The 10,000-nt window shown below is 34.5% G+C and overlaps 1 protein-coding gene across 2 annotated transcripts in view; it reads left to right on the top strand.

Annotated features, from left to right (window-relative positions):
* Positions 1 to 10,000, top strand: part of LOC135202364 (potassium voltage-gated channel protein Shal-like) — a 399,331-nt gene that overhangs the window by 244,221 nt on the left and 145,110 nt on the right. The gene's annotated exons all lie outside the window — the stretch shown is intronic.

Below are 10,000 nucleotides of genomic sequence, written 5' to 3'. Positions count from 1 at the left end.
GTGTGTGTATTATATATATATATATATATATATATATATATATATATATATATATATATATATATATATATTATATATATATCTATATATATATATATTGCATTATAAAACGAAGGCTTCAGCATCCAAATTTGTACAAGTATTACTAACTATAAATACTTTAAATACTAAAAATACTATACTCGAATTTTTTCCCATTCCTGAATGTTCCTGACTTCGAAAAATGCGTAACTGGACTTTCATACATCTTCAGGTTTAATTTTCATGAGCAGAAACTTGAGAAGCTCAAGATTTAGTGTATCTGATAGGCATGGTTTTGTTTTTCCAATAAGTCGCGTTTAAGATTTTCAATGACCATTCCCGGGTTCGATATTACCCACTTTCTTGATATTGTCTTGATGTTTGTGTCGTATGTGTTTTTTAGATTCGCTGCTGGATGAAACGTGATGACAGTTAATTTAGTAGCAGTAGTAGCAACAACAGCAGTAATAATTTTACTATGGTAGATTCACCTCAACCGTGCATCTGATGTTTAGGCCAGTCCCTTATGACGCTCCTGATTGGCTGTTGATAATCCAATTACAGGGCAGGAGCGTCGTAGGGGACTGGCCTAGACATCAGATGCACGGTTGATGTGAATCTACTATAGTATTGATAATATCAACATTCATAATCATAGTACTGACGATATTACTTGCACGACCCACAGCAATGATGCCCTTGGAGACAACTGTACTAATAATAACGATGCTGACATTTGGTTCATTAATTTCTGTTCAATTAATTACTCGAAAAATAATAACCTTGTCAGAAAATAGGCCCAATCATTTTACAAAAATTCCTATTGCTATTGCGTGTCTGTATGAACGTTATGAAGTTTAATTTATTTTGTACAAATTGACCTTGTCGAAATTCAGCAGTGATTTGGACACAATTAAATCGAAATAATGTCGAAGTTTTTTTCAAGGCAGTTTCAGGGTTTGGGTAACATCGAATTATGTACAAAACATTTGGCAGATGACTACAAAGCATGGTTAGGGATAATTTAAGCAAGGCATATACTCGCCTAATCCCTTTTTTTTATTTTAATTTGTCATGTTTTACTGTCATCTCATCTAGATAGTACAATTACACGGTTAAGCTTATCTAAATTCAGTAGCGTTGACTCCACTTATAAATTACTTCCTATGACTTGACTGAAGAGCTTTGTTTCTTTGTTTAAATTGACTGACTGATTATAACCACTAAAACTGTCGTCACAACACCTAGGTTATTGACACCGTAATAAAATTTTAAAAAAGGAAAACTAAAAATGAAAATAATTTTTTAAGAATAATTTTAAAGCCGGAACTTTCATATGACAAACATCTAATATATATATATATATATATATATATTATATATATATATATATATATATATATATATATACTATCCATATATATGTGTGTGTGTGTGTGTGTGTGTGTGTGTGTGTGTACTGTATATATCTATTCACATATCATATACTATCTATACATACACATACTGCATACCTATACAATTTCAAATTAATTGGGGAGGACCGCCTCCCTAACAGAGATACACAACTGCTCTATATTACAATCCTCACCGAGAATTGTAGCGAGGATAAAATGTCCTTCCCTGTCGCGTCCCCAGGACAGGAACCTGTGTCTCAAATTGCCAAGACTGGGGCAGTCGAGAAAAGATGCAGTTTCCTAAGCGATCCAAGATATGATTTCTGTCGCTTGAGAGGTCGTGTCTTCATAAACGAAATGATTGCAAATGAAACTCGGGTCTCTTTTTCTTTTCCAATTACATGTTTTATTTATATTCCAAAGGTTTTCTGAATCATGACCACTGATTCTAACGTTATTTGGTTATTTTTCCGTACATTCCCGCCTTTATATACCTCCCTTCCAATGCAAATGTATATGTATATACAATCATAAGTAATTCATAGGTAGTAGTGCAAGGGAAAGCAGTCATAGTTCATTTGTATAGCTTGCTGAGTGTTGCTATCTTCTATATTTTTTATGTGGTTGCATCCCTTTGTTTGAGAAAGACTAATAGTCAGTACTGTATTTTGAACATCAATCTGTATTTAAGTCATAAAACCAAGGACACATTTTCTTCGTGGAAAAACAAAGAACCGATTTACCATCAACGGTTTCATTTAGTCACGGAAATGGTTTTTATTAGTAATTACGGTGCACGACGATTTTACGGTGATTGATTATAAGCCAACAATTTTCGATTCCAATGAACTTAAACTAATAACATCATCCAGAATACAGAATTTGTGCCAAAGGAAAAGCCGTGGTACCTATGAGGTCATTCAGCACTGAAAGGGATATAGACTATAAGAAGGTCTGAAAGGAAACAATTGTTAGAGAGGTGGAAAAGTCAGATGGAAGAAAGAGAATATGAACGGATTTACAGTTAAAGGAAAGCCATAGGTTGCAGCCAGGGGGCCGAAGGAAGCCGCCAAGAGCCTTAAGTAATACCTACAGTGCCCCACGTGAGGTGCACTGCCGGCACTATCCCTCCTACAAGGATCATCCACCACTCACAATATGAAACGCCAATAAAACTGAACTACATTTTTGAGATTTAAGACACAATCAGCTCTGACTTCCTCTGACGCTTACCAGGGCACCTCGGCCCAAGCAAGGCGAAAATTACGCGTTACCTGACAAATTAGCGTCGCGGGTAACAGACTTGCTAGCATTAAAAAGGCCTCTAGCGCCGAGATACTAAGGTAATAGTAATCAAGGCGAGACACGTTATGGACAACGCTATACCGCACCTTCAGGAGGAAAAGAATGAAACACGGAAATTGTCAGCGGGATAAACGAAGACATTTGGGTATTTTTGTGATGAAAATGTCTAACGGTCAAAAGAACTTTAAATAAAAGTGATATTCAGATACTTCTTTTCTTTCTAAATTAAAACGAACAGATATATGTCGACTTGTAGATGTCTTTTATGAAACATCAGTCTTGCAATAGGAAAGGATTAATATTTAATATTCATACAATTTCGTCCTCGAGCACTGATAGATGACCGTCATTCATTTTACTGCTTTGGATCTAAAAAAAATCATTAGTTTTTGTCTTTTGAAGAATATCTATTAATTTTGGTGACATCGTGTTCTAGAAGACATTATTTACAAGGAAGATGTGATGGTCACCACATCTTATGGCTAATAAGCACATCAAAAAATGCTTTTTAATTGTAATTACTGGGTTTAATAATGAAATATGATAATCTTTCCCCGTAGAATAATTTATAACTTTGTTACAGGCACATAATGAACAAAAGTATGTGGTATATTTTAACTTTTTGCATTGATTATATATATATATATATATATATATATATATATATATATATATATATATATATTATATATATTATATATATATATATATATATATAATTATAATATATATATACATACATATATAACACACAACACACACACACACACACACCACACATATATATATATATATATATAATATATATATATATATATATATATATCTATATATATATAGATATATCTATATATATATCTATATATATATAACGTAGGTAATGTAGGGATGTCTTGGGTTTTTTGAGGCTTTAAGGAAAGTGTAGTAAACAGGCATTATATATTTTGTCGTCTTCTATTTGCTTAATAATATTTCTTGATCTGCATTTTTATGACAAACATCAATTTCTACACACAAACTTATACACACATATAGCTATATATACATACACACACTCACCACACACACATATATGAAATATATATATATATATATATATATATATATATATACATATATATATATATATATATATAATATATAGTCTATATATATATATATATATATATATAATATATATATACACATGCGTAAACCTATACACACAAATATAGGTGTGTGCGTATGTGTGTTTTAATACACTTACACAACCACACATACATATAAGAGGGATATCTGAAATGGCAGAACCGGTAGCTTAGTGGACTCTTAAATCAAGTTAGGTCAGCTCGGGTCTCTCACGGGAAAGATAAAAAGCCAATGCCCTTCTAGGCAGGTTACTCGTCCTATGCGACAACAGGAAGGAGACGGCGCTTGTATTTTGTACTTAATAATTAAATCTATAAGAAAATAATGTTTACTCGTTTTTGGAACCAAACCTCACTAATATAGATATATATATATTATTATATATAGTAGATACATAATTTGATAGATACATATAAATCTATTATATATATATATATTACACACATATATAAACATATATATATATAATATTATATAATATATATATATATATATATATTATATATATATATATATATATATATATATATATATAACCATACATACATACATACACACACACACACACACACACGCATATAACGACGGTCGTCAGGTGATTTTACAATTTAAAAAAAAATATATAACCAATGTTGCAGGTACAGCAGCGAAGTGTAGCGTGAACTTTTATTCCGGATTATAATTCCGAAATAAATCTTAGTCAGTGTCCGATGGTGGGCGATCCACATAAAGAAAAAAAAAAGTGACCAGGCTACGCGTGCAATGCAAATAGCGAATGCGGTTCGACTGGCTTAAGGCCTTAGACCTAAAATTCAATTTTCTCGCCGTGTACTCACTATATTAATAAATCCAGAGGAATTTATTTGCTTCTGCTTCAGTCGGTGTCAATGTCTTTGTGACCCTCCCCCTAACAATCTCCCGGAGAGAGAGAGAGAGAGAGAGAGAGAGAGAGAGAGAGAGAGAGAGAGAGAGAGAGAGACTGATTCTCACCTCTGAATCTAATTTACAGCTTTGACCAACAGATTGAATCGAGTTTCCGCCGCTTAATTTTTAGTTCTGCTGTGTTTATTTTCTCAGCTAATGATATACGTTGGAAATTAATGTTTCGTCTCTCTTTCTTGTATACTTTATTATTAGTCTTTTGATAACCCAAAGGATATATTTCAAGATCGATACTTTTCTTTTAATGTTTTTTTTATTGCTTTCTTCTATTACTTACTATTATTCCACCTTAACACATTCTAATTACTTTAAAGCTTTGAAAAATTAAATTTAAATGACGTCATTCCGAACGTTTGGTTTATTGATTTTATTCTATTACGACAAGATATTATTCGATGCCTCTACAGGAATCTGCTGTCTGTTTTTGAGCTCAATAACACTTCAAAATGGACACATTTAACATGGAATGACACTTTCCAGACGAATGATTTTTCCTGAATATGCAAAAAATAAGGATTAAATTTTTTGGAAGGCTTTCAAAATTTAATACGGAACTTTGTGTCAACGAGAGAGAAAATACAGCGCTATGAGAAGCAACATTATTCTACCTAATTATGTGTAATTAGGCCATGGTATCCAGGTCTTCGCTCGAAGGGAATTTCAAGGTCGCCGTTTAGTTGATTTCAAGGTCACTGTGAAGTTGGTATAAGGATCACCGTGAGATTGGTATGAAGGTCACAGTGAAGTTGGCGTTAAGGTCGCAGTGAAGTTTGTCTCAACGAAACTTCGCAGCAGAGGCAACATGGATGTCGTGCATGTTCATGAATCCCAAGCTACACAAGCACGGCAATGCACGGCGATCATTTTTCAATGATACCGGCTCCACCGTGCAAATTATTCCGGCGGGATTCTTACTGAAAGTTTTTTAAGAGAGCTGCTCGTGATGCCACAAGATAACTAACAGAGAGAGAGAGAGAGAGAGAGAGAGAGAGAGAGAGAGAGAGAGAGAGAGAGAGAGAGAGAGAGAGAATGTTTCCGGCGAGATTCTAGGTAAAACACTGAAGAAAACTGCTCGTGATGCCACAAGATAACACACACACACACACACACACACACACACACAGAGAGAGAGAGAGAGAGAGAGAGAGAGAGAGAGAGAGAGAGAGAGAGAGAGAGAGAGATAGGTTTCCCAGACGAGATTCTAAAAGCCTCAAGAAAACTGCGCGTAATGTTACAAGATAACAACTACGAGAGAGAGAGAGAGAGAGAGAGAGAGAGAGAGAGAGAGAGAGAGAGAGAGAGAGAGAGAGAGAGATCGTCCTCCGGCGTGGAAAACGAATTCAGAACGAAAACCGGAAAATCGCTTCGTCGTAGAAACAACTGAAAAAGAGACCAAACATCACGAGGCTTAAGTATGTGATTCACGTCGCTGCGTTTTCCGGGATGGGTCCTGTTTTGCAACTGGAATTTTAAGCAGCGTCCCCATTTGGGTTAGTAATTGTGGTCACGGAGGCGGACCTACGTTACTCTTCCGGAATTTGGACAATATCGTTGCAGGAAGGAGGTGAGCAGTTTTCGTCAAGGGGATGGAGGGGGTCATGACGTCGTTGTTGCTGTCGCTCTCGCTTTATTATTTTGTTTTGCAATTTTATTCGGTATCTTAAGGAAATATTATCTGAGGTTGCAATGTGGGTCAAGGTTAATATTCCACGAATTTTCACAAATAATCTTTCAACATTTAGTCTAATTTATCAAGATCAAAACATGAAGTGACGCGATATTTATACTTATAAAAAACAGCAATTATGTTATCCAACATCAGTACTTTAAATATTAAGAAATATTCCACAGAAAGAAAATAGCAACTTATAAAAAGGAAAATAACATATCAGAAAAGAGAAAATAGAACTTAAAAAGGAAAGTAGCAACTTGGAAAAAGGAAAACAGCAACTAAAAACAAGAAATTAGCAATTTAGAAAGACATTAACAACTTATAAAAACTAAAATATCGCATCAGAAAAAGGAAAATAGCAACTTAATAAAAGGAAAACAGCAACTTAGAAATAGGAAAACAGAAAAAAAGAAAGAAATTAGCAATTTAGGAAAGGACAGTAACAACTTGGAAAAAGGAAAATATCACCTCAGAAAAGGGTAAATAGCAACTTTAAAAAAGGGGACAGAACGAAACCTTTCTACTTCAAAAATTATCAGCAGCACTTAAAGTAAAGGATTAGCCTGTGGAAAAAAAAAAACTTCAAAATACAACGCCAGCAAGAGTTCGCGGGAGAAAAGATGATGTTTTGGCAATAAGTCCACACAGAAAGGTTAAAGACCAAATGGATTTGACGATATGCAAATGGAAGTACAGTATACCGTTGTACACATACACACACACACACCAAACACAAACATACAAAATACATACATGCATTAGAGTATATTTTATATACTATATGTATATATGAATTTATGTGTGCATACTTATACATCTATGCGAGTAGTTCAACGGAAGAAAAATTGAATGACCTAAGAACAGAGCATGACTACTTATTACATCAATACAACAGGGCATTGAACTCTAAGAACATTAACGTACGAATCGAACCTAAATAAATCATTTTGTCCGTTACCTCATAAAAGCGATGGCTTCTTGAGATGTTATCGTACATTATTCTTTAGAGACTGTTCAGAAAGACTGACCCCGAGGATTATTTCTCACCTTCAGGAATAAAGTTGTTAAAAAACACTGATTACAGTTATGCATCAAACCGCTGTATGCAAAAGAGTGGCTACTGCTTGACAGTGATTTGGGATGGAAGCTTTAATGTGGATAGTTCGAGACGAATGAAATAGTATTATACTACTATAAAAAAAAACAGAAGTATAGAAAGCAAGTCCGTTCAGGGAAAGGGAAAATACATAGATTTTATCCAAAGGAAAATGATAAAAAATTTAGAAATAAAGACAGAAAGTGAATGAGTTTGGTAGTGCAAGGGAAACCGAGGGAGAATTGGAATCTCCGAGGCATTGTTAACAAAGGAAAAAAAAACATCTGGGAAGAAAGAGGAGAGATGTAGACAAGGGAACGGAGGTTATTTAAGAGATTAGGGACGTCTCATGGTAATGGCCACCTTCAGGCCTCAAGGGAGTCGCGCACCCCAACAGGAAGAAGGTCTTGGCTTTTAAACTAGAAGGAACTGCAGTCAGAGATAAGATCTTCGAGTCCTCTTGACTAAATAGGTCCCCCAACCCCCCACCCTTCACGAAAATGGTTGTGATCAGCCCACGAGCTTTCTCAAAATGCTCGATATAAATCCGGAAGGATGTCTTGGTATCCTCCCTCTGTTTGGTGGGAAACTTCAAATCTCAGTGAGTATAACCCATGAATTAACGTAGCTATAATACTTTACTATCCTAACTTTTTTCGAGCCTCTGGTGACTTGAGTGGTGCATTTATTCCTGGAGGCTGGTAGTAGAAAGGAGGGAAGAGGGTATAGGGGCTGGCAGCCTCATCCCAAGATATATGCCAGGAAAACTAAAGGTAGTAGTTTCTACACATTATTTTGTAAGATAATAATATATATACCATATAAATGTGTATATATGTGTATATAATATATACGTGTTATATATATATCATTCATCCAAAAACATACATACGCATATAGTATATGCAATATATATATATATATATATATAATTATATATATATATATATATATATATCTATATATATATATATATATTAGCGTGTATGAATTCGATTGGTCGTGTGTACAGTATGCCCTAACCAATAGGCAATTAGGTCACCCATCGCTCGGTTTTCACCAGTTTCATGGATCTTTGCGAATAGGAATAACCTTGCTCTATAAATAATTGACGAAACAGGCTACTCTCTGCCCGATCTGGCTGGCTAGTCACGCAAACCTTCTATATGCTCTGTCCCAAAGTATTACGTCCCTCTGATACTGATGAATTTAACGTATATATATATATAATATATATATATATATATATATATATATATATATATACATGTATGTATGTATGTATGTATGTATGTATGTATTTGTATGTATGTATGATGTGTATATATAATATATATATCCTATATATATATATATATATATATATATATATCTATATATATATATATATGTATGTTTCCATATCGAAGTAAGTTAAGAATTATTTAAGCCTTTTCTTCCTCAAAATATTCGAGAGTATTTGTACCAAGAATTACAGGATTTTAATCTTCAAGTTAGACTGATGTGCCACGTCAAATACTAAGCTCCTGAACCACGTCCTTTTTTTCCATATTCTACTTTCCTGTCTTACGTAAATGAATTAAATATCTACTGTACAATCTCCTTCTATTTCTTTGTATTTACTCAGAATATTAATTTCGCAGCAACAAAAGTCGCTACGAAAGTTCCTCTGTATCTCATTACAAGAGAGACGAAATTCCATTGTGGCTTCAAAAAACCTTCATGGGGAAAGTGAAAAATTCAACTTGAGGTACGAAGGCAAATTTACTTTGAGTGAGATGAATATTGACGGAATGAGGAATGAAGGATGGTGGGGTCCTGGCGGGTGGGGGGGGTGGAGATGGTGGTGGGATGGGGTGGAGGGGGGGTGGTGAGGACGGGGAAATGGTGGGGGAAGGAAGGTAGAGGATAGAGGGGGGGGAGGGGAGGAGAGGAAACTAGAGATGGAGTTGATAGTCGACCGACCACGAGTGTTTGCTTCCTCTATTGAGTAAGAGAACAAAAAAAAGGACAGTAAAAATCATTTTTTCGAATAATTTTAGATGGGCGAGCGCTATGTAAGTGAAGTTAGAGGTATACCGATGGTGGACACTGATATGTTTTATCAGCTATGAAGGATCAAAGGTGTCGCTAAACGATGTTCTTTTTTCCATTTTAAAACCATTTTGGCATTTCCGAGTTCCGCGAAATTCGATGTTATTCTCTGTATTACTTCTTGTTTCGCGAACGATTTACGTTTTAATCTAATCGGTTATGGATTGGTGTCGCTGAAATATGTTAAGTTAAAGGATTCTTTTACCTTATTATTATATTGCTCATAGAGCATAAATAGACAAGGAAATAGGAACACAAACATCAACATAGCTAAATGATAATAAAATAATACAAATCAAAAGTAAGTAGTAAAACTGTATTACATTGGTAACATAAAATGTTATG

Source organism: Macrobrachium nipponense, chromosome 30, assembly GCF_015104395.2.
Source record: "Macrobrachium nipponense isolate FS-2020 chromosome 30, ASM1510439v2, whole genome shotgun sequence".
Taxonomy (NCBI): Eukaryota; Metazoa; Arthropoda; class Malacostraca; order Decapoda; family Palaemonidae; genus Macrobrachium; species Macrobrachium nipponense.
This window is presented reverse-complemented; position numbering and strand designations above follow the sequence as displayed.